General features: G+C 36.9%; 1 protein-coding gene and 1 pseudogene across 2 annotated transcripts in view; both read left to right on the top strand.

Moving 5' to 3' along the window:
- Window positions 1–27,384, top strand: part of ATP6V1G3 (ATPase H+ transporting V1 subunit G3) — a 195,288-nt gene that overhangs the window by 64,237 nt on the left and 103,667 nt on the right. The gene's annotated exons all lie outside the window — the stretch shown is intronic.
- Window positions 14,919–15,632, top strand: LOC138150910 (nuclear transport factor 2 pseudogene; annotated as a pseudogene).

Genomic DNA, 27,384 nt, shown 5'->3' with positions numbered 1-27,384 from the left:
ACACACACACACACACACACACACACACACACACACACACACACAAGCGTGCACGCACACACACACACAAGCTAGAGTTGAGAAAGAATTATACACACCACCTTATGCAAAAATAGATGACTAAGGAGGGAACACAAATAATCAAGAAAGATGAACAAATAAGAATTTTTAAATGTTCAACTGCTTTTTCAGATACTATTTTTCAGATTTTCAGACCATGCCAATTTTATGAACAGCATTTCAAAAATTCTTTGTTGTGGTTATTGTTTATTAATTGGCAGATTGGCTCTCTGAACCTGTTTTCCAATGCTAGCAGCTGAAGGAGAGACAACATAACATCCTGGATAGAGTATTAAACTTGGAGTCAGGAGGACCTGAATTTGAATCTCATCTTTGACAATTACTGGCTACGTCATTTAATCTCTCTGACACTTTGGCAACTTTATAAAGGTATATGTTATTGATAGGTTATGATTTATATGAAGGAGAAAGTGGTTAAAATACAATACCGAAGAATATGTCAGGAAAAAAAAAAAGGGTGCCTGAGGTAAAAATTAAGCTGTAAACAGTAAATAAGAAAAGGAGAAGCACACACACAATCCTCTTGAGGAAGAGAAAAATGATGTGGTTAAGCAAAACAAAAAAGAAATAAATAAAAGCTAATTCAGACTCTTTTCTGAGCTAGCCACCAAGGAATACAATTATCCCAAGAAAGGTTGGTTTCTCTTCTAAATAGCCCTGTTATAAGTGGGCAATGAATGTGGAATATACAACCTCTAAGTGTTTGAAATTTAGAGAGTCACTATATTCAATAATAAGAATAATAGTTAGCATGTATATAGTGCTTTAAGGTTTACAAAGGGCGTTTTTTTTGTCTTTTTGAAGGGGAGAAGGCAGGGCAGTTGGGGCTAAGTGACTTGCCCAAGATCACACAGCTGGTAAGTGTTGCATCTGATGCCAGATTTGAACTCAGGTCCTCCTGACTCTAAGGCCAGTGCACTATTCACTTAGCTACCTAGCTGCCCCTTACAAAGGGCTTTTCAAACATCTCATTTGATCCTCACAGAAACCCTGGGAGGTTGACCCTATTATTATCCCAATTTTACAGATGGACAAACTGAGGCAGTATAATGGGAATCTGAAGATCTTCCCTGCCCTTTGACCCCTTGACAGGCTTATGTGACTCTGAGAACGTTCCCTGATTTGAAAATATGCTGCCCCCTAATAGGCTGAATGTGGTCACATGGGGCCTGTGGCAAGAAGACTGTTTTTCAGGAATACCCACACCTTGTTACTTTGTGATTGGGCAGTGGGTCAAGAGGGTTGTGACATTCTCTGACCCAGGAGAAGGCTATATATAACCTGATGTGAGGTTTTGCTTTGGGGCTCACTTTGGGAAGAGTTGTGTGATTTGGCCAGATGAGTCTCTGGGCAGCTATTGAGCCCCCCGGCTTTGAAATCCCAGATGTCGGTGCTTCCCTCTCTGGTAACTAAATAGGTATGGATGAAATGGTCAGACAGCTGGAAGCCCTGTCTGCTTAATTGTATTATTTTCTGTTGTAACTTCTGTTTGTATTTTCTCTGAAGTTCAGGGTACTGATTTTTTTCCCCTGAACTAGATAAATGATATAGGTTTGATTGATGAAAGTAAGATTGTGAACCCATTTTGAGTTGCTTTCCTTTAGAAAAGCAGAGCTAAGAACCTGTGCTAGCAGTCATCCTGGGTATGCTAGGGTGCTTGCTGCTACAGGCAGACAGAGGTTAGGTGATTTGTCCAGGTTTACACAGCCTTGAAAGTGGCAAAGGCTGGATTTGAACTTGGGTCTTCCTGACACCAGGTCCAGAGTTCTACCTACAGTTACACCTAGTTGCCTCATTCATCAACATGTCACAATGTACTAACCTTATTTCCTTTTTTGAGAGCTGTGTTGTGGTTGTTATTGTGTTGACTTTTTGAGAGATAATTATGGACTCGGTGAAGCTTTTGAGGCTGAGATCCAGCAGAGTATGGATTGATTCTCTGCCACTTGTGCTGATTATAACCTAACAATTAACACCAAGAAAACAGGTTCTCCATCAGCCAGCACTACACCATCAATAAGAGAAACAATTAGTTACAGCAAATGGAGAAATTTTGGGGCGTCCAGGTAGCACAGTGAGTAAGAGCACTGGCTCCAGTGTGGGGATGACCTGAGGATCAAATCTGGGCTCAGACACTTAGCACCACACCCAGAAATAACTGGCCGCGTAACCTTGATCAAGTTACTTAACCCTGATTGCTTATTTTTAAAAAATGGAGAAATTTTGAATGCTGTAGATAAGTTTACTGACCTTGACAGTATCATTTCCAGGAATGGCTTCATATGTAAAAGTGGTGAAAATTATGTCAAGATAAACATTATAAATGAATCCAAACTCTATATTTGAAAGCAATCCAAAAAAGAAAAGCATATAATTTATTTTGGATGCACTATGAATTCATTCAAGAGAATTGTGACTCATCAAAGGCAGTAAAGACTTATTGATAGAGACTCCTTTGCACTTTTCATAAAATGCCAGATTGGTCTAGTAAATCAGGGAAGTAATTTTTTCTGCATTAGGGTACTACTTAAATTGCTTGACAAAACAAAACACCTCAGAAGTCAATCAAGTATGTTCTCCAGAGGAAATATTTAAAATAGCTCTATGTTTTTGTAGCAGTTTTCTTTATGTCACTTACCCTGGCATGAATTTATCTAAAATGATAAGAAATTTCAATATCCTATTAAGTAATGTCAATATATGAAAATACTTTGCAAACCTTAAAGTGCTATATAAATGCTAGCTGTTATTATTTTTGTTGTTATTTGTATGTTCATCTATAAGGATTGGAATATAACATCCTTTCACATGAAAATCTCCATGTTAGGCTAAAGGGACTATCATTCAGGATCTTGCCAAGTTTTACAAATCATATGCCACAAATATTTTTAGCACTTCCACATAAAGAAGAAAGTACTGACACTTTAAAAAATAGATAATTCCTAAAGTATGAATAATGTAAAGTCAATAATTCATTCAATTGTCCTGTAACCTAAAATAGAATAATCTAAAATGGTAAGAAACTAAAAATAGGAACAAGGTTGCACTTGGATCATTAATAGGAGTATCTACATGACACAGTAGATAAAATGCTGGCCTGGAGTCAGGATGACTTATGTTCCTGATTTCAAATCCAGCCTTACTAGCTGTGTCATCCTGAAAAAGTCATTCAACCCTGCTTGCCTCAGTATCCTCATCTGTAAAATGAGCAGGAGAAGGAAATGGCAAACCACTCCAGTATCTATGCCAAGACAACTCCAGATTGGGTCACAAAGAGTTAGATAAAACTGAAAAAAAAAATGACTGACTAGGGCAGCCATTAATAACACTTAACTGAATGAGGCATGCTTGATTCACATCCCATTGGCAGTTTTTGGTAAGCATGAGATTCCCAATATGTGAAAACTTATTCAATTAAATGTACGTGGATTAAACACTTATAATATGTAAATGAAGAGCTCATGTAAGGCCTTGAGAGAACTGTGAAGTTTAAATGAAACATAATTTCTGCCTATTTGGCAGCTTGGTGGTATAGCATATAGAGAGCTGGAACTGGAGTCAGAAACATGTGAGTTCAAATCAAATCTCAGATACTTACTAGTTGTGTAAACCTGGGCAAATTACACTCACACACACACGCCTCTCTTTGCCTCAGTTTCCCCAACTGTAAAATGGAGATAATAATAACATCTACATCTTAGAGATATTACAAGGATCGAATGAGTTAATAATAAGATTGAATGAGTAGAATGCTTAGTATAGTGTCTGACACTTAATAAATACTTCTTTGTCTTCCTTCATAGTAATAGAAAGATGAGACACATACATCAGAAAAAAAGAAAAACAGTGCCCAGAATTTATCTTCAACTTAAAATGAGTAGAATAACTTTCCCCCAATGATTTCCATTTGAAGCTTTTCTGTACCTCTACACTCAGCCACAAAGGAGAAAAAACTGTGCATGTTGCAAGAGGTGAGAGGTAGAAACCACAGAACCCAATATTTAAAAAAAAAACTCAAATGCTCATACATCTAGAGACAAAAAGGACCTTTGTGGTTTCCTTTTTCAGGATACACTTGCCATGTTCTGGCTTAGGACAAGAGTCTTGAAATATTTTGATTCTAGGTCCCAAAATATAAATGTGAGTTTTTGGTCAAAGCTTTTTTGGCTGGTAGTAATAGGCATCATTATTCCCACTATGCCTCAGCTGTAATTTCAAAATCTTTTCAAGGCAACTCAGGCATTTCTGAGCTTTTGAGCTAACCTTTTAACCACATATAAACACAAAGGAAGGTGTTTCAGCCCAGGTTCCCAAAGTGGATAAAACCACCCCCTGGGGGTGCTAGAATTATCCAAAGTGGGGGGGCAAGGGGCAGTGTAGTAACATTGGGTGCAATTAGGGGACTTAGAATAAAAATAACCTATGGTGGTAGAAGAATAAGAAAAGAAAAGAAGAGAAGAAATTTTTGAAAAACTGTTCATACTTATTTCATCTGTTGTGTAACGGTTAAAGTTATAGTGGTTACATTATTTTCCAAATAAACACACAAAATGCAAGTTATAACCTATCAGCGATCAAGTCTGCCAACAGGTCTTAACAAGCAAGTGTTGGCAGGTGAGCATGTCACACATTATCAGGAAGTCCAGCATGCATTGGCAGGTATATGTATGTGCATGTAATGACTTGCTTACAATATGATACTATACAGTTGCATGATGTAATATTATGTTATCAAAATTTCAATGCAGGAAAAAAACCTACAAATTTACAATAAATTAGTAAATTTGATGCATCATTTAAAAAATTTTATATTCTTTAAAAAAAAAAGTTAAAGGGTTAAAAGGGTGAAAGAAAGCAGATTTCCGGGGGGGGGGGGCAGTGGGTAATTTTTTTTAAAGGGGGCATTAGTCCAAATAACTTTGGGAATCTCTGTGTTAGTGCAAACAGACTAGAATTTGAGCAATTCTGTTTTTCTCAAGGGGGTAGATGATCAGTATGTAGATGAAAAGAGGTAAGAAAAGGAACCAAAAGAAATAAGGTGGTGAAGGTACTTGATGGTAAATGAGAAGTGTGATTCTCAATGCAGACTTTGAAATAAATTGCAAAATTCCTCTGACTACTAAACTTCCTTAGCGTGGGATTAGAGGAAGGTAGACTTATGTAGCATGGTGCATTTGGAGGAATTATGCCTGGTTTGTTGGGTTTTTTTTTTTAATGTACACAGTACTGCAATTATTCAGAGCAACTTCAAATTCTTCTTAAGAGTACCTAAATGGACTATGCCAATGCACATCTTTTGAAAGGTAATCTAAAGTGAGGAGAGGGTTGTCATAGGAACTGAATTGCATGCAGAAAGCATAAACCAGGAGTTGGAAGTGTGGTCCTGTGGTCAAACTGGAAATTTTTTTCTTTCGAGTGACATGAGTCTACCACATCTTTAAATAAAAATAAAAGAGGCCTTAGTTTAAAAAAAAATAATAATTCAAGTGATTTTCAATAAAAAGGAAGCATGGCATTGGCCCGGCCCTTTAGCTCAAACCAGTGCCTAAGGTTATCACGTGTTCCATGTAAAGCCAGCCACCCATAGGCTCACCTGTCGTCATTGTGAATGCACATTTGCTTGAGGCCTGCTCAGTGCTTCTTCGGCTCTGGATTTCTCTTTACAGAGAATTTTAATGAGCCAATGCATTCAGGAAGTGGTACTCCCCACTAACATTCTGACCTGAGGCTGTAGTTTCTGTAGTAAGTTTATGGCTTTATACCATGTTTTTAATTTAGTCATCTCAAAGAATTCTATTTCTCAGCCTTGTATCTTTTCCCCCCTTTAGAGAATTCAGGAAGTTTTTCTTGTAAAGAATGGAAAGCGCAGTTCACTAACTAACTAATGAGCTACTTGTACATGGCTTGATTTACACCATTTTCTCTTTGCCAAAAGCCAGCTCACATGGAGCACATTGTACTTATGCCCCCCTACTTCCACTAAATTCTTTGGGATTTATCAGGGGAATAGGCCATTCCAAGCAACCTCTAATCCTTATCTGGGTACTCAAAAGAATCAGCTACTTGTAAAAAAGAAAAAAAAAGCATTGTTGAATTGTTTGCACACAGAAATTTAATGTTATGACATTGTGCTGTTGATTGATATATCCTGGTTAGTACAGTGTACCTGGAAGTGAGTTGTATATAATTTGAATATTTTCTAGCTTTATTGGTATTGTTTCTATTGCCAACATTTTCTTGGCTTTACTATATTGGCGACAAAATATAAAACAAAAACACAGGTTTGACTAACCTAAAGACAATGGGAAGAACTCATGGCAGGTGAAGAGGCTGAATTGTTTGTCACTAATGATATACACAGAGAAGTAATGTAGGTAGCATCATTCAGGACATGTACAAGTAGAAAATGAAGCAGTCTTGTTATACAGTGATACAGTGAATGGATGGATGGACAGATAGAGGGATAGAGGGAGGGACAGATGGAGGGATAGATGGAGGATAGATGAAGGGATAGATGGATGAATAGATGGATGAATAAAAAAAATATTTATTAAGAATGTATGTGCAGGGGCGGCCAGGTAACACAGCGAGTAATAGCATCGGCTCCAGTGTCAGGATGACCCAGAGATCGAATCCCGGGCTCAGACACTTAGCACCCACCCAGAAACACCTAGCCACGTAACCTTGAGCAAGTTACTTAACCCTAATTACTTAGGGGCAGCCAGGTGGCTCAGCGAGTAGGAGCACTTGCTCCAGTTTTGGGATGACCTGGAGATCGAATCCCGGGCTCGGACACTCGACACCACACCCAGAAGTGACTGGCCATGTAACCTTGAGCAAGTTGCTTAGTCCCAATTGCTTAAAAAAAAGTATGTGCAAAATCTTGGGATGCAAATAGAAAATAAACTCCATTCTAACTAGGAGAGAAAACAAAGAGATTGAACTAATAATAGATATAGGGAAAACTGACTAGGTAAAGAATTTCCATTGCCAAGACTATGATATACAGATTGATGTATAGTCCATGGAATGAATCCACTGAGCAGCTACTGCTGGTGAACAGTACTAGGCCCATAACTGAAGAGGAAGAAGAGGGAAGATTATATTTCATTTTAGAAATTATTCTGTGTTTTCAGTGACTTCAAGATACTCCTGGACATACATATTTAAAAAAAAATGTTTTCAAGCCAATATTCTACTAGTAATGTTACATAGCTAATATATATGCTACAATCTGCTAAGAATCAAAATTGCAAATAATCTAGAAGTTAATAAAAATGGATAGCATGCATAAGAGGAATACAACATAATACCAATGAAGACTTGGGTGTGAAAAATGGTCTCTTGTTTGGAAAATATATGATCAGGACAGATATGGGTTAGCAATGTAGGGAGAGTGCAAGATAATGAATCAACATCCCAGGTTCCTGCAAAGGTAGCAAGGTAATGTTGAAGACCTAGAACATGGATTCTTAACTTTTGTTTCATGAGCTCATTTTTATAGATAATAGATGAAAGATAAATTGATAGACAAGTAGATAGATGTTTGGTAATACATGATAGATACACTATATCGATATCATTGGTTTTCTTTGTGATCTTCTTTATTTTATGTATTTAAAAACATTTTTCTGAGGAGTTCATGGACTTCACCAAACTACCAAAGGAGTCTGTGACACAAAAAAAGGTTAAGAATGAATAATCATCTACAGAGGATAGATGGGCGTACTTGGACAAGAATCATAGAGGATGAGGCCTGTGGGTTATGATCTGAACTGTTGGAAGGAGTGCTGTCATTGGGCCAAGCCTGACTCAGACTTATCTGATAGTTTAGGTTTGAGACTAGAATGAAATGAGAGCTTCATAGAATATTGAATCGTTAATAAAAGGAGGGTTAGTGAGTTGTAGGCATCAGAGGCCAGGCAAGGTAGTCTAGTCAAAGGATCGAAGCACTCTGTGGGAGAGAAGAGTTGGCACAAATCGGCCAAGTCAAACCACTACCATATCCTCTCAGAACCCCAGGACTGGGAACCGAAGAGTCTTGAGAGCAGAAAATGCCCCCCCTGCTACCACCCTGCTTCCAACCCGACCCAAGCAGTTGTCACTGATGGAAACACCCCTTGTAGAGAAGAGGCCTGCCACCCTCACCAGTACCAGCACTCCCCTCTAATAGGCTGCCACCAATGAATAGGTAAGACCAAGAACCTAAAAAGAAGAAATATTCACCAGACCACTTGTATTGCTTTCAGGCCAGTCCCTGTAGCCACTATCCAGAATAGCAAGCCCCATGTAGATATAATATTGTGATTGCTTCTTTGAATGATACAAATCCTATCTCCTCAGTAAACACAGCTACTGAAGACTCAGAAAAGAAAGTTCTTGGCACTGTCAATTGGTTTGACATCAGAAAGATATATCATTTTATCTGTGGAAATTACATTAAAGAAAAATCAATTGTTTTCTGCTTTACTGATTCTCCCTAAAGATCATGAGGTCTTTTTATCTGATTTGTAGCTAGAAACCTCTTTAACTGGCTTTTCCTTCCCCTCCTTTTAAAATGTGAGTTGCTTGAGAACAGGGATTACATTCACTTTTCTCTATATTCCCAGCACTTTCTAGATAGTAAGTTCTTGAGAATATTTTCTCATTTATTAATTCAAAGGATGTAGCATTGATTCGGATTGATATATCTCCCTTCCTCTGTTTTGGTCATCCTGGCCTGATGGTCAGAAGTCTGAGGGAGGAGCAAATGCTGCCTCCTCATGGTCTGGCTTTTGTGCTTGGGTCACCAGAAGGCTATTGTCAGTGACTTGAGCTTTAGTCTCAAATGATCTGAGTTTTAAATGTTTACAAAAGGTATATTAATTTAAGATATATGTTAAGAAAAAGTACATTTTCAGGGCCATCTCCAATCATCCTAATCTCTGTCTTGCCACTAGACCCAAATGGCTGTGAAAGAGAAAGTGGTGCCAGGGCCTTTGCACACTTAAATCCTATTCACTTGCAAGTCATGGCATCACCTTCCTGAGGTCATGATCCTCTTTGAGAACTAAGGACAAACGTCAACAAAGTCTTTGAGACAATTAAGCATCAAGGAGATTTTCAATAACCTTTTAGAAAATACTAGCCTAGTCTGTGTAGCAGTACCATCATTCTAACAGTTTTTCAAGTTTGAAACCTAGGAGATGATATTCTCAACTCTTCACTCTTCTTCATTGTCCTCCTTCCCCATCAAATCAGGCCTTATTTTCAATTCTGCTAACATATCACTCACATCTTTCCCCTTCTCTCTACCTACAAGGCCTTCACCCTAATTCAAGTTCCATCCCCTCTCACCTGAACTAAGAACAGCTTCCTAAGGGGTCTCTTTGCATTCAGTCTTTCTCTTGTCTAATCCATCCTTTGTGCAGCTGCTAAATTGCTATTCCTAAAGCAGAGATATAAAATCTTGCTGTTCCCTTGCCCAAGAAGCTTCAAGGAGATCCAAATTACCTCTAAGATAAAATACAAATCCATCAATTTAGCTCTAAAAGCCTTTCACAACCTGGATACAAAACCTATCTTTGAAGCTTGTTTTCACATAATCATCCCTCTCTCTCCACCCCCCAACCCCCACACAGAGGCATACTTATATAATCCAAACTGGTTTCTTTCTATTCCCTACATTATGACATTCTGTTCTCTCTTAATATCTTTGCACAGGCTATCTTCCAAACCTGGGGTTCTTTACTTTCTCACTTCTACTTCTGAGAAGGCTTCATTCCTTTCAATACCCAATTAAAGTGTCACTTCCTACAGAAGTCTTTTGCTGATTCCCTCCCCCACACACTGGTGCCTTCTGTCCATGAATGAATGAGTGAACGAATGAATGACTGAAAAAGCAACTATTTAGCTCTTTGTTCCAGGCACTGTGCAAAGCCCTGAGGATACCAACATAAGAAAACACAATGGTGCTTGGGGCGGCCAGGTAGCACAGCGAGTAAGAGCACCAGCTCCAGTGTCGGGATGACCTGGAGATCAAATCTGGGCTCAGATACTTAGCACCACACCCAGAAATAACTGGCCATATAACCTTGAGCAAGTTACTTAACCCCAATTGCTTAAAAAAAACACAATGGTCACACTCTCACAAATCTTTCATTCTAATGAGTGAAGACCCAACAGATATGAGTTAGAAAGATGGGTGACCTGGAGGTGGATGTCTCATGCTGGGCAAGATGAATCAAAATCTTATCTATTGCAGAATCCAGACTCTCAGGTCTAGAGTCCAGATTCTGGTGGGAGGAGGATAGGAGGGAAAAATGTTGTCTTTTTTGTATATATTTGGTATTTATCTCTCTGTGTGCATGTTGCTTCCTTCTCAAAGAACGAAGCTCCTTGAGGGCAGGATCTGTTTCCTTTGGATCTTATTCTCCTCATCACCCAGCTAAGTTGCCTGACATGTAGTAAGTGATTAATAAATGCTTTAACTGAATCAAATCAACATCCCAAGACAATTTTGAGTGCCCTTGAAAACCGAATGAGATCACCAGCCAGGAGAAGACATCAAAAGAGGACAAAGCAGAGTGGTAAGAAGATGGAGGTATAATACATTTTATGGGAGCATCTCACAAAGGATCATAGGAAGAAAAGATTCTCTATCAGCAGGCACCATGGCTAACATTGAAGAATATATATTGTAGGACATACAGAAACTCTGGGATATTTTAAGACTTTAGGCTCCCGGAAATTGTGGTTACAAAGCTAACACACACACACACACACACACACACGCATCAATCAACATTTATTAAATGTCTTGTATGTGCCAGGTTTTGTGTGAATTGTTATGGATACAAAAGTCCTATGCACGTATTAAGATTTGAATTTTATCTTAAGAGACTTCCTTCTAATGATTGCAGACTAGGAAGCTGGTTCTAATCCACTAGCCTACACAGCTGGGAGATTTTCCTCTGAAGTTTCTTCAAGATGAGAGCTGATAGAAGTTTATTTTGTAATTTCACCAAAATATCTAAATTGACATGGGATGGACTAACACTCTTTTAACAGATAGTAGTAATTTTCAACTCTTATCATTGGTAGGAAGGTTTTGTTCTTCTACAAAACCGTATTGTGGGGTCTGATCACGGAATATGGATGACCCTTGATTCTAAAAAGTTATGCCATGGCAGCCAGGTGGTGCAGTGGATAGAGCACCAGCCATGGAGTCAGGAGGACCTGAGCTGAAATTCAGTCTTAGACACTAGCTGGGAAAATCATTTAACCCTGATTGCCTTGTCAAAAATAAACAAAAGGCACAGAACAGAACCAATTCTAGCAAATCCCACCATGCTAGAACAGCACGAAATATGGTATTGTCAATAGATTATGTTTAATTTCTCAGTATTTTACTAGGTAAATATGAAGAAGACAATCATTTAATGATGGTTGTTTATTTAATAAGTTCCTTAGTTATACCAACCATAAAAGTAAAGAAAAATTAAAAATGATACTCAGTCCTGTGCAACCCCTTTCCACTTCTGCAGTTAAATGGAGGAAAGAGAGTCAGAATAGGCTGAGGTTCACAGTTTTTAGACTATCCACAACGATTGACTTAGCTATTGATACTCTGAATGGGAAAAACTTGCCCACTGAAAACTGAATGGTCGTAGTAGAAAAAATTTTAATCATGTTTATTTTAGCTTTTATAATAATAAATATGTTCTATATAATATAATAATTAATATTTTAAATTACATATCTTATATTATACATAATAATAAATATAATAACCCCATTAACATTAATAATGCTTATTTTAACATTTCTTGCGAAACAAGTAAACCAAAGTTGGAACTAAATGGAAGGATGACTCATAAGTTCCCCTTGGAAAGGCAAATAAAGAAGCTGGCAAGAGTTGGCATCATTTCATGTGACTCTCAGTCAGCAGCCCCCAAGTCTGACATGGTCTTCCTCCTCACCTACACTTCTTAGAATTCCTAGTTCCCTTCGAGGTTCAACTCTAGTCCATCTCCTCTTCTGGTACTGCACTTGTTAGTACCCTGTCTCTCTGGGAATTATTTTGTGTATTTACTAGTCTGGGTACATGTCCTATAGATCCAGTAGTTCAAGTTTCTTGAGGATAACTCCAGTGCTCAGAACAAATTATTTTGCTTTTTTAGTGGGTGCGGGGAGAGGTATATATCTATGATTTCATCAGTATAAGGAATTTTCAGCTAGGGACCTCCCTCTACCAGTGAATATCTGTAACTCTTCTGCAACTTAAAGTTTCAGAGAGTTACTTGGAGGCACTAAGAGTCTATGAACAGCCCAATGTCACTCAGTTCATATGTGTCAGAAGCAAGATTGTTGTTCTTCTTTCGTTCTTCCAGGCTCAGAGGTGAACACTCTATACCTTATTATATATGCTACCTCTCATATGACAGGAACTCAGCAAATTCTTCTTGAATTAATTAAGTTGACTTTCATATTGTAGTGATCATCAAAGTCTGTTAAAAGACAACTATGAACGTAATTACAGGTTATGTGGCAACATCTCTTGGAGAGGATGTGGAAGAAGATGAATTCCACAAAGAGCTTGATAAAACCTCCACATTAAAAGAACATAAACTCTAATAGTTGATAACATCATATAAAAGTGGTGAGAGGAAGAAACAATGGAAAATATGTTGTGAAACATGGCTCAAGAATAGGAAAAAAAACAGATAGGTAAATATACTTATGTATGTGGTTCTAAGATGAACCACTTTTCGAGCTATCTATCAGATAGATAGATAGACAGACAGACAGACATAGAGAGATAGATAGGTGATAGATTGACTAATGGCTAGATAAAAGGCTAGATAAAAACCTCACAGATACATAGATAGATATGATACAGCTACAGATATATAGATATAGGTAAAATATGGATAGATACACTAGTGATATCAGCATAGATACATGACGAGGAAGGTCATTCACACAGCAAGAACAAAGGATAAATGATGAACGGTCTATGTGCTCCATGAATATCTACCAAAAATCAATCTAACTAGAAAAAAAGGTCCCCAAATACCCTTGGAGACTATGAACAAGAGGCACAAGGGGTCAGAAGGTATAGATAGACTGAGATCTTCATCATTTGATGAAGTAGCCTTATTCCTGAGATCACAGATCTGTCAAAGCCCCTATGTGTTAGCACTTCTACGCTTCTCAAAGTTTAAAGTCATTTAACAATTTTTTTGCTTCTATTTTCTGGAAGGAATCCAAGTATAATATATTGCTACATGATTTCCAAATGCATTATGCAATGTATAGTATACCAATATAATGTCCTTATTATGCAATAACAATGATATGATAGTGAACTACACTGTGACTTCTCAATGTCTACAGTGATTCAGTTGAAAACTTGTGCTCTGCAGGGAATTTGGGTTTGAGACATGATGCGTATATTGCTTCATTAGTCATTTCTGAATGAATAATTAAAAACCAGCTGATTTTCATTTTTTTTTTTTTGCTTTTTTTGGAGGGGGGAAAGCAGGGCAATTGGGATTAAGTGACTTGCCCAAGGTCACACGGCTAGTAAGTGTTAAGTGTCTGAAGCTGGATTTGAACTCAGTTCCTCCTGACTCCAGGGCTGGTGCTCTATTCACTGTGCCACCTAGCCACCCCGATTTTCAATTTTTCAGTGAAAAATATGGTGACAACTAGCAAATAACACAAAGTAGGATATTTCATTTTGCCAAGATCAGAATGAAAAGCACTTTGCTTTGTTTTTGTATTACTGATTTAGGGGGGAAATTCATTATTAAAAAGTATTTAAAATGCATCAAAGACTCATAAACAACTGATTTATAACTCAGTCTTATGGAGTAGCTTGAAGGCGCCGAGAAGTTAAACTTTTTCCCAATCACATTTGTAAGAGTCAGTCGGCTTACATGTGTCAGAGGCAGAGCTTCAATACAGATTTACTTGACCCTAAGACTGCCCTTCTTTCTTATCATGTTATCCTTTCTACTCATTGTATATTTGGCAAACTCAAAGCTCAAAGAAGATGAGTGAATTAGCCAAGAGCATGAAGGTACTAAGTAATGGAAATGAAACTCCTAACCCCAATCTTCTCATTCTAGTTCAAATCATCTCTCTGCTCAGGAGTCAGGGGTAGGGGGAACAAATGATGGCTTTCATGTAATTATAGCACATACATATTTTGATTACTTGTATTCATGCCTACATTAGCATGATGATACTTTCACCTGCCATTTAAAAGGTCCTTCCTGGCCTGACACATAACCTTAAGGCCAGATTGATATCTTCATCCTCTGTTCCATCTAACATTCTCTAATCACAGCCTCAAAGAACTAAGATTCACATAGAAATCCAAGGATTCACTTAAATTCTGCCAATCAGCTTCATAGACTCTACCTTTTGGAAATTAAACACTCAGAAGTCCCTTCCAGTTCTATCTACCTTAATTCCAGTCAAACTCAAGAGACAGACAAGTAGATTTTCACTTGTGACATGCTATTGTGAATATACAAAGCACATGGACTCCTGTAAAAAAAAATGGGACAAACTAATTAAGGCAGGAGAAGGGAGAAATAGTCGTCCGTTAAATAGAACTGGGAGAGATTTGGCCATACATATGGTTCTGTTCAGAGTGTGTTTGCACTCAGAACATTCTCTTGGGTTAGTTGCTAGGGATGGATTATGTTCCTTCTCATTGAGCTCTTACAGTAGCTACTTTTATCTTAATGAAAGGTAAGGCTAGTTGAATCGCCTGAATCTTCTAGGGGATGGAAAGTGAATAATAAGAACATGTAGCTTTTAATACTAAACATCAGCTCTCTAAGCAGTAATAGATTCATTTGACTCAATTCAATTCAACAGGCACCTATTTTTCTCTTAAAAAAAATATTATTGGACACTGCTGCTGCCATCATGCCAGCCAGCTGGGCTTCAGACCCCACCATCACCCCAGGAGCCTGGTATTAATTAGAGAGCTTGAGAGCCGGAAGAGACAACCTCCTCATTCTAGGAAACCATCTTCTAATTCAATCCCCTCATTTTACAGTTTCTGCTGCTAGGTGAGGATCCAGAATGGGAGACAAGCCAATTTTGGAGCAGATTGGATCCAGCTTTGTGCAACATTACTACCAGTTATTTGATAATGATAGAACTCAATTAGGGGCAATATATATTGATGCATCTTGCCTTACATGGGAAGGGCAGCAATTCCAAGGCAAAGCAGCCATTTTGGAGAAATTGTCTAGCCTTCCATTTCAGAAAATACAGCACAGCATCACAGCTCAGGACCACCAGCCCACCCCTGACAGCTGTATACTCGGTATGGTGGTGGGGTAGCTAAAGGCTGATGAAGACCCCATCATGGGATTCCACCAGATATTTCTACTAAAGAACATCAACGATGCTTGGGTGTGCACCAATGACATGTTCAGGATAGCACTGCACAACTTTGGCTGAGCCCCTTCTTCCCAAGTTGCCCACCCTGTTTCCTTCCCTCTCCTCTTCCTGATATTATTCACACTTCCTCTCCCCAGGCCCCTCAGAACATTCCAAATATCATACACAAGCCTGCAAGGCCGCAGTGGGTGGATGCTATGGTGGTGGCAATGGCATCACTATTTGAGTGTGTTATGCATGATGTTTGGACGTTAGACTAGCTGCATCTGACAGGAGAAGTTTGTGTTGTACCAGCGCATGCCTTAGAAAGACTAAGTAATGCAAAAGGTTGTCTTTTTTTTAATATACTGACAAGTTGCTCTAGTAACCCAAAGAAACACAGGAGAAAGCAGCAGCTGCATGTGCAGCCCAGATCTTGATTTGTTCAGATGTTCCAATGCCTCATTACACAATAAAACCATGAAAATTTTCGTAACAAAAAAAATATTATTGATATCTTAACAAAATATCCCACAAATTTCACCTTAGAAACATGTATTTGATCTTCCATGGTTGTGTTCAGTCCCTCATTACTTGGAATGACTGACCATTAAGCAGTAAACATCTTAGGTGAGAACTTCCTGGTGGTATGACCTTTGGTAAGTCACTTAAACTTTCTCGGTTTTGCTTTATTCAGTGGCAAAATGAGGAGCAGTAACACTTGTGCTATGTACCTCACAGAATGGCTATTAAAATAAAATTAAATAATTTGTGGTGACAATGGGTATGGTAATAGTATGCTTACTAAGTATGTATATGGTAGTGCTGCCTGAATACACACAGTCACATCTATTCTCTACTCCCGTTTCCTACTATCTTCAAAGAAAACATTGATTAATTACAATGAACTAATCCACAAAGAATTTATATTATAAATTATATAGTTTATGATATAAATCTATAGTTTATAGTATGTATATATACATATGTTATAACATCACATTTTATATTGCATATCACATATGATGTGTTGTTATTTATGCTATGCTATGCTGTTATGCCACATTTTGTCCACCAGGTAGTGCTATTCTTAGGCCACCAGTCCAATGTATACTTAGTATATATAGTTGTGGAATTTCAGTGATACTCACAGCTCACCGTATGTCACGTGTACTACACACTAGTAATCTACTACATTCCTCCCAAGTCCACAGGAAGATGAAATTAGGATCTATGGAGATCTCTAGGTATAACACGCTCAAAACTATCAAAACAGGAAATTTTTTCATCTGAGTTCCCCATTTTTAGGATCCCTCTCATTCACAATTGACCACATTCATAGGATTTAGAATTACTGTATAAATTATTAAAACAATATTATACAAAAAGAAAAGAATAATAACCAAGAATAAGCATTTCTTTCTAGTAGTTGGTAGTAGACTAGGTACAGTGCTGAGATCAGGAAGATGGAATAAGGGCAGTAGAGTGCTACAGTCAGGAAGATCTTAGAGAAAATCCAATTCCAGACACTAGCTAGGTGATCCTGGGCAAACCACTTAATGTGTGTCTGACTCAGTTTCCTCAGCTGTAAAATGGGCATACTAATAGCACCTATCTTGATTTGTTGTGAAGAGCAAATGAGACAATATTTGTAAACACTGTGCTTAGGACAGTGCCTGACATACAGTACATGCTATACATACTTAATCCCATCCCTTTCCTTCCCTTCCTTTCCTTCCCTCTAATTTTCAAGTTTTCTTATATTATTCTGATTTTGAAATTATTGAGTTATTGGTTCTCCAGGTTTTATAAAATTTAATTCTTAATAATCTTTTAAAATAAATATTTTTTCATATATGTTCTTAGAAATATCATTTTTCCTCTGAGGACTACTTTCATGGTCTGCCAAAACTTTTTATGTTAGCTCATGATTATCATTATCTTTCATACATACATACATACATGTTTAATTTTTATTCATTATTCAAGATAATATTAAACCTTGATTTAGGTCTGAATCTTTTGTTGCTGTTATCTGTATTAAGTATGAACTTTATTAAATTATATTCTTATAATAATATTTTAATATTTTTGCTTCCTTACTTGTATTTAAAATTCTTCTTTGCCTTGGTACATGATTAACTTTTATAAAGATAAAGTTTGTATGTATTTTTATTTCTATTATACCATTTGTTTTTATAAAGGCACAATTTTAAAAATATTTTCATAAAGAAAATACCATGTTTTTCCAATACAACATCTTAACAGTTTGTTCATTTCTATATTTTTAATTTTTTTTAATATTTCAGTTTGAGAAAAGGACATCAAGTTCCTGGAATGATTGTTATTATATCTTTTTTATAGTGTCATTTAATTTTTCCTTTTTTAATTTAAGTGTTATGCAGACTGGTACACATACATTTAATAATAGTTTTATTATTTTATATGATATTCATAAGCATAACATTGTTTCTATATTTATCTCTCATGACACTGTGAAGGTTAATTTTTGTTTTGCTTGATAGTTTGGTTGCAACTCCTTTTTATGATTATCTGTTATACAATAAATCGTGTTCTGCCCTCTTATTTTCATTCCAGGTGTTTGTGTGTGTGTGTGTGTGTGTGTGTGTGTGTGTACACATGTATATTTTTCTTGTATAGCAAAGCATTTGGTTTTGGTTTTGTTTTGATAACAACATAGAAATATGCAGAATTCATTAAAAACCAATAACATAAAGAATTACTTTGGTGAATCAGTGGTCCCTTCTCATTCTTGACCCAGCTAAAATTATGGATCCAAATCTTCCCTTTCTGCTACTGATCTCTTATGTTAAGTAACATAATTTTCTTGGGCTCTATATCTCTTAGACTATAACCCTCTTTGGTGCTTATATATTCTTTCTTTATCCCCTATCAGGATAGATTTTATGGAATATCAAATTTGAACTCCCACATCTATCCCATTTCTATGTATTTTGCTGTAGATCTTACCCAGATACCTTCTTTTTTTCCTCACTCTTAGAAATGTCAACTTATGAAAGGAACAATATAGAATAAAAAGTGTTGTCATGCAGTGGAAATTGACCTTTTTCCTGGGTCACAAAATTCAGTACTTCACCCTGCCCTTAGCACAATCTACATCCCTGAGGCTACATTACTCTGTATCTTGTCCCATATTCCCCTAAAACCCTCAGTTACTACTCCCCTTGAGACTTACTCGTGTCCCTCTTTTAAACTGTGATACAGTCCTAAGAGAGATCACGCTTATCTTGTATGGTATTTTTATCTTCTTATCTTCTAGATTCAGTTCTAGTCACTATATTGTGCTGCAAAATTCTTTTTCCTGCATTTTTGGGGTTAGAGATGTTTTCTTAAAACAGTTTCTTTAGGATATTGCCCATTTCTTGATCCTTACTTTGTAGCTTTTAAGCCAGAGGTCTAAGGTAAAATACAAACTCATCTGTTTGTCAATCAATGACATTGACTCTAGCTAGCCTGTCTTCCTGTGCTAATTTTGCACCTCCTATATTCTCTATGTTCTAAACAAACTGATATATATGTTATTTCATTGCCCACTTTGGAGTCTTTGCACAGGCGGTACCTCATGTCTATAATGCATTCCCTCACTACATTCTTATATTAAGCTCCTCAGCCCCTTTCTGTGTTCCCCTCAAGTACCATGTCCTATAGAAGGCCTTTCCAGATATCCTAAGTAACTAGTGCTTTCACTCTACCCATGAAATTACTCTGAATACTTTACATTTAATGATCTGTGTGTAAGCTGTTATCTCCCCAGTAGAATATAAGTTTCATGAACACTGATTTGTTTCTATTTTTCTCTTTGCGATGCTAGTGCCTTATGTAATGCCTTTCACATATGTGCTTGCTTGTTGAATTTAATTGAATTCATCAAAAATGAATTGAAATTATGAAATTACTGACTCTCGTTAGGTAATGTATCCCCAAATAAAAGGAAAAGAGAAAAAAGTTTCATGTGATATGGCAGCTAAGCATTCTTTGTATCACCCCCTCCCCAAACCCGAAGAATCACCAAAAAAAGCCAGATAAGCAAATAAGAAATTATCAGTAGAAGCAAAGAAAGAGGGACTCCACAAGTCAATTATCATTAACAAACTTTAAGACATTTGCCTTTTTCTCAAAGAGTAAGAATAAAAGAATCGTATGTTCTGAAGAATTTAAAAGATCCTTAATGTGAACAAATATTCTATTGAAGAGGGACATGAAAATCATATGAAAATGCTGTATGATATCCTTCATAAGTTTAAAATACCTCATGTTCATTTTTCCTTAGCTATTAAGTTATGATTGCTTAGCCTACCAGATTGTTCCTGTTATTTAATTGTAACTAAAATGCAAAATTTCTCTTGAACCTAAGGTGGAAAATAAAGAGGAAAAAAGAAGCTTCTAGTAGATCTGCACAATGCTGAGCTATATATAGAAACAAGAGAGCAGCGGTGCGGCCACTGGACATATGGTTCCACCAGCCTAAGAGGTCACTCAGGCCATCAGCTTCTCATTGAAGTGGTAAATCTTACTTATGAAAGATGTATATTTTTTAATTCGAACTTTTTATTTTTGAAATCCAAAATGTATTTGTTAAAAAAATTATTCTGTATTTACTGTGGATAAATTACCATAATGAGCACAGCCCTTCTGCTCTAGAAATTTGTAGTTTACAAAATGACACTGTACCTACAGATCTTTGGTCCAAATAGCAATAAAACAAGAAATGAAATTGAAGGGATAAATATAGGCCAAAAAAGGAAACAAAATGATCACTTTTTGAAGATTATATGATTTACTTAGTGAACTCTACAGCAGCAACTTGAAATTATATTGCAACTTCAGCAAAGGGGTAGATATACAATAAATCCACATAAATCACCAGCATTTCCGTATATTTACAAACAAAACTTGGCAAGAGAAGATGTAAAGAAAAAATTACTTTCAAAATAATCAGAGTATGTAAAATACTTGGAAATTGTTTTACCAAGATACACAATATATGAATGTAGCAGCATATTGTTTAAAGAAATACAAACCTAAATAAATTAAGAAATATAAGATATTCAAGAGTAATCTAAACTAGGGGCAGTTAGGTGGTACAATGGATAAAGCATCAGTCCTAGAGTCTGCAGGACCCAAGTTCAAATCCAACTTCAGATGCTTACTAGCTGTATGACCCTGAGCAAGTCACTAAACCCTAATTGCCTCCCAAAAAAAGTAAATTAAAACAATGTAATAAAAATGAAAATACTGCCTAAATAAATTTACTTATTCAGTGCCATACAAATCAAAATATCAAAGATAATTTTATAGACCTAGGTGGGGAAAATGCCAAAATACATCTGAAAGAATAAAAGATAAAAAATCTTAAGGGAGAGAATGTTTAAAACAGGGGAAAAGGAGGACCTAGAACTACTAGATTTCAAACTATAGTAAAAGCTGTAAAAATCAAAATAGCTTACTAATGTTTAAAAACTAGATTGTTCAGTGGAACACATTCAACAGAACAACATGCTGAAGCAAAATTAGCATCCCTAGTATTTGATAAACCCAAGGACCCCACTTTGGGAAAAAGGACTCACTATTCAACAAAAACTCCTAGGAATAAGGTAGTCCAAACAGTAAAAGGCAAAGGTCTAAAACCAAGAATAACTTACTCAGCAAAAGTATAATTCTATAAGGGGGAAAAAACAGACCTCTGATGAAATAGAAGATATTCAAACATTTCTTTTTGCGGAGCGGGGGAGGGGGGAAAGGGGGGGCGGGATGCAAGAGCTGTGAAGGAACTTGGAAATTTAAATACAGAAGTCAAAAGGAAAATAAAAAGATAAATAATGGTGAATAATCACAAGGAATTTTATGAGGATAAACTATTTGCATTGCCATGGAGAGAGGGGATGCTAAAAGGGTTCTTTTAGAATCCTAATGTTACAAGGTGTCATAGAAGTACTCAACTGCAACAGAAAACCTTTAGTTTTGTTATATTTTGAAGGTGTTGAGAGAGAGAGAGAGAGAGAGAGAGAGAGAGAGAGAATAAGTAAATGAAAAATGGAAAAAGAAAATGGGGAAATGCATGTCAATGTTAAAAAACATAGCTAGGTTGCACAACTTGAACTACATGCAAACATGAAAAGAATGGGAGGAGTGAGCATCACTTGAACTTCACTTTCATCCAAATTAGTTTAAAATGGATAATGGAAACATACATAAAACAAACATATATAGTTTGGTGTGGAAATACAGTAAATTCAACAAGGATACAAATAGGAAAGATAAAAGAAGAAAAGGGCCTATGAACTCCACAAAGGGGTAGGTTGAGTGTGTCTTCTCATATCCCTTCACTTGATATTAACTGGTTTGTTACATTTTCTTCTGCTTTTTGGTGCATAATTATTCTTTCCATTTAAATTGCTGTAGTTACTGTGTATATTGTTTTCCTGGCTCCACTTACTTCACTCTGCATCAGTTCATGTGGATCTTTTGATGCTTCTCTGTATTTAACACATGCATAATTTCTTATAGAACAATAGTATTCCATACATTCATTTCTACGATTTGTTTAACTGTTCCCCAGTTGATGGCATCTGCATTTTTTTCTGATTATTAACTACCAGAGAAATTACTGCTATAAATATTTTGTAGTATGTGGGCATGATTTTCTTATCATCTTGAGGCATAAGCCCCATAATGTATTCTCTGGTTTAAAGGGTATGGACCAGGCCTGCACAACATACCCCCTGCCAAAGGATTTTGAAAATATAAAGGATGTAAAACAGGCCCACATAACACATCACCTACAGGCTGCTTTGGTAGGCCACAAGCAGCAATTTGGCTATATATTGTACAGGCCTGGTATGGACATTTTAGTCACTTTCTTCACATAATTCCAAATAGCTTTTCAAAATAGTGTCATTTCAGAGCTCCATTAATAATATATTAATATGCTTTCACAACCCCTTCAATATTGACTGCTGTGTGATATCCCAAAATTTGGTCAGTAGAAAATAACTAATTCACAAGTAAAGAATTACTGTTAGAAATGGCACAGCTGCTTATTTAAGTTATACTAAGATGTCAAATCTTGCACAGTAAATAGCTTACTTTCTGAAGTTCTAAAACTGGGTGTTGTTTCTTTTTTTTGGAGGGGGGAAGGTAGGGCAATTGGGGATAAGTGACTTGCCCAAGGTTACAAGGCTAGTTTTTGTGTTAAGTGTCTGAAGCCGGATTTGAACTCAGGTTCTCCTGACTCCAGGGCCAGTGCTCTATTCACTGTGCCACCTAGCTGCCCCTGTTGTTTCTTTAAAAAGAAAAAAAAATAAGAGTTATAGTTGAACACATAAACATGGGTACATGCACTCCAATTTAGATTTTACTTCAAATTCTTGTCCTTCCTGTTTTGATTGCAGAACAGTATAATAGAGAAAACCAAAGAGAATATTTTCTTTGCCCATGCTTGTAGTTTGCCCAATTTATTTTCCTAACATCTTTGGGATACATTTATAATATGTTAACATTGTTAATACCAACAGAAATGTATCTTTACTGTCACGCGAATAGTTTACAGGTATAGCTAGACTGTTCCTGCTCAATCTTTTGGGAGAAGCAACTCCATGAGCCCAAAGTAAGTCTGTCAGTTAACATATTCTGCTAACTATTGGGAAAGCAACCTTGACAGGTAATATTTTCTAATTCTCATACACAGCATACAACATAAAGCCTCAGCTACCTAGAGAACATGGAAAAATCATTCCCAAAATTTGCTGAAGCTTCTTCTTGATCCATAGATGATGTACAAAATCCTTCTAATATGAAGAAAAAATAACTTTACATACAACATAGTGTAGACAAAGCACAGTGTTGTATGAATTAGGGTTCTAGGACTCCCTCTTCCACACTAACTTGCTTTTATGACTTTGACATTTCACTTTAGTGTTCTGGGACCTTGGTTTCCCTACTTATAGATAACGGGTTATGGACAAGTTGAGTTTAAGATGTCTATTTGAAATCCAGTCTGAAAGGTGATAAGGATTTGAACTTAAGAGAGATACCAGGGCTAGATATATAAATATTGTTATCATCTATGTAGAGATCATAATTAAATCCATGTGTCTTGATAGAATCACCAAGTGAAAAAATCACAGGAAGAGGAGAGGAGAGAAGAGGAGATGAAATGAGAGAACCTAGCAAGGGAGTGATCAGAAAAAAAGGAAAAGGAAGGAGAAAATAGTGTCGCAAAAACTTATTAGTAAGAGTATTCACGAGGAGAGAGTAGTTGACCATATCAAATGCAGCAGATAGGTCAAGAAAAATGAAGAACGCGAAAAGGCTATAAAATTTGGCAACTAAGTCATCATTGTTAACTTGGGAGAGAACAGCTTCAGCTGAAAGATAAGGTTAGAAGGATGCCCAGGAGAGGTGATATTCCACATGAACAATTTTCAAAGAATTAAACAAGACTGGGGAACATATGCCTAAAGTGACGATAAATTGTATCATGACCTACATTTTGTATTAAACTACCTCTATTTAAAACCCCACAGGGTAATTATAGCCAATTGTACAATGAATGAATTACTGTTTAAAACTACTGCATGTAATTAAAGACTAAGTACCTTTATGAATGAAAAGAGGAGAAAACAAGGTTGGTCATCTGTCCTAATCCCATAAATATAAAGAAAAGTAAAATGAGCATCTAAAGAACTCAATGACTTTCAGGGTAGAAAGAGCAGAGCTATCTCTAGAAGTTGGGTCATAATCTCATTCCAATGTTCTTTTGAATTGTTGTTGTTCATCTTTCATTTTCAAAGAGAACAAATGACATCATGATGTGATAAATGATGCCTGGACTTGCACATGAATTGGATTTAAATGAGGCAGAACTGCCAAAGTTGGCAGCCTTACTCTTTCTTCAAAAGTCATCAAAATCCAGTACCAAGTCAAAACTCATGATGATTCACTATGGCCTAGGATGCAGTGGATGGCCTTGGCATCTTCAATATCTGCCCAAGCTCTTAGCATTCCAGAGCACCTGTTTCAGCTCCCTTCATGGGCATTGGAACAAATTGTTCTTATGCACCCACATCACTGGGAGACGTCTTCACATTGTTGAGGTAAACATCCTCCTAACTCACTGATGGGTTTGAGGCCTGTCAGTGACCCTCAGCCTGCTTTAGCTTGTCTGCTAAGATGTTTTATTGTGGTGAACCTACTGTTTTTAGAGCCACAGAGGAGAATAGGATGAAGGTGGACACCAAAGGTGGATGAGCAGCCCTGAAAATGGCTCAGTAAATCCTCACACCAGGGGTGCTAGTTCTCCCTGAAGACCCCATACACCCTAGCAGTCTTTTAATTACTTCTTGGTAGAAAAGTAGAATATCATAAGAGCAGAAAGTTACACATGGTATCAGATGTGGTCACTCTGTGGACTGATTTTATTCAATGCATTTTCTTTGTTTCAAGAGTAGGTCCGATGGAATAAGAAATGACTGGGAATTTTTAAAAAGGTAATAAATTTTAAAAATAAAATAAAAGTATGGGTTTGGATAGATAATCTTTAAGGTCCAGTTCAGGACTAATATTCTATATAGTTTCAGTAATTTTGTTATATGCCAATTTTCAATAACTAAATAACAATTCACAAGGCTGACTCTTTACTTGCCATCTAAGGATAATAAAATCTTAGTTGAATAGAGCTTTCTTGAAATGGCAGATCCTATATCTTTAATCCTACTTATTAGATTACTCTGATTAAAATTTAAACATGATTATTGTCCATAAATATTGCAAATGTCTATAAGAAAACACAAAGATTTCCCATAGCAATTCTCTTACTCCTGTGCACCACTTGGCAGATCAAATTTGTTGTCAAGGACTGTTAGGTACCCTCATAGACCTGACAATAGGTGAGAAGTTGAAACAACTCTGCCAGTAAAGGAACACCCTCCACTCAACTTGAAAGTAAGAATTGGTTTTCATTGCCACAAGTTGGTAGCCACATTTCTCCTGTCAGTCATAGCCTGTACTGCACATAACTAGAGAACTAGAAATGAACAATAAAACATTAGTCCTGAGAGAAAGCGTGGTGTGGTAGAAAAGACACCAGATATGGAGTCAGGAGAGCTCATTTGTAGATCTTCCATTGACTAGTTGAATGAACTCGGGTACTTAATCTCTCAGACTGTTTCCTCATCTAAAAATTTTACTTGCATCTTACATTGTTGCTATGAGGACCAAATGAGTCAACGTTCATAAAAGCATCTTCTGAAACTCTAAGATATTGTAGAAAAGTAAAAAAAATCATTATTCTCAAACGGCATAGTTCTATATATTTCAGTAGACTGTGGTCTGGTATCAGGAAAATCAATACGGGTACAAATGTTTCCAGTAGGTTTCAGTAACTTTTCTTGAAATCTCTTCTGATTTCTTACCCAAAGGAATTTCTTCATTGGTGAATCTGTTTCATATTCCCTTACTGCTTCAGCAGGGTAGGTCACATTTTCAAGTTAAATACAAATCATTCTGCCCATCCTTCTCAATGCAGGAATGTAGATATCCTCCTCACAGAGGAGAGAAGAGAGAAATTTTTCATTCGCATCAGACTGGCTACTATGTATATTTCTCACTATTCCAGGATAGGACAGTGGAAGGAACACTGACTCGGAAATCAAAAGCCTTAGGATCAAATAAATAGCACCTCTAATGTAGCTACTTCTGTACCCTTAGGCAAGTCAAGTCAATTAGCATTTATGAAATGCTCACTATGTGGCCAGGCACTGTAGTAAGTGCTGGGGGAGAGGGAGGAAGGCAAAAAAAAAAAAAAAAGAGTTCTATTGCTCAAGGAGCTCCCATTCTACTGAAGGAGAACACACATAAGCAACTATGTACCTATAAGATAAATACAAGGAAAATTGGAGATATTCTCAGAGGCAAGGCACAAATATTGGGAAAAAATGGGAGAAGGGAGAAGAACCAGGAAATAGATCCTATGGAAAGTCAGATTTAGCCAGTGTCTTGAAGGAAACCAGGAAATGCAGGAGGCAGAGACAAGAATGAACACAATTCCTCTTATGGGACACCATTAGTTAATATGTAGGAGATGGAATGCCACTGAATGACAGAAAAATTTGTCAGTATCTGTGAAGAATGTGAAAGGAAGTCTCTTCACTTATAAAATGAAGAGGTTTGATTAGATAGCTGCTGGGGCGCCTTCAAGTTGTAGATCCATGATCCTTTTATTGATTCTTCCGATCTTTAAAAAGTGGGCCACCCACTATTCTTTGAGCTTACACTATGTATTTCTCTCTTACTTTACTCATCCCTGCCTGAAATGAAATTTCCTGTTTTCTCTGCCTTCCAATCCTACCTATGCTTTGAATTCCAACTCAAATATTAATCCTTTCACGGAACTTTTCCTAAATGCTTCAGATTGAAGTGATCTGTCCTCATGAGCTCCAGCATCATATGTCTTCTACAAAGCTAGTTAGCACTTATCATTTCCAGCCTCACATTATTATTCATTAGGAATATAAGCTTGGAAAGTAACATAGAAGCCATCCATGCCAATTATATCATTTCATAAATGGAGAAACTGAGTTCCAGAAAACTTAAGGGGGCAGCTAAGTGAGGCAGTGAATAGAGCACAGGCCCTAGAGTCAGGAGGACCTGAGTTCAAATCCAGCCTCAGACACTTAACACTTACCAGCCATGTGACCTTGAGCAAGTCACTTAACCCCAACTGCCCTGCCTTCCCCCCTCCAAAAAGAAAAAAAAGAAAAGAAAACTTAAGTAACTTGCTCTAAAGAGCCACAACTAGTAAATAACTGAAGTTGGGTGTAATTTAGCCTTTTAATTCCAGACCCAGTGCTCATATATTTCTATGTTCAGCTCTGA

This window comes from Petaurus breviceps, unplaced genomic scaffold (genome assembly GCF_028583685.1).
Source record: "Petaurus breviceps papuanus isolate PSGF00001 unplaced genomic scaffold, PetGlider_PUasm1.0 90895, whole genome shotgun sequence".
In the NCBI taxonomy this organism is placed as follows: Eukaryota; Metazoa; Chordata; class Mammalia; order Diprotodontia; family Petauridae; genus Petaurus; species Petaurus breviceps.
Note: the sequence above shows the minus strand (reverse complement) of the source record. Positions and strands in the feature narration are given on the sequence as shown.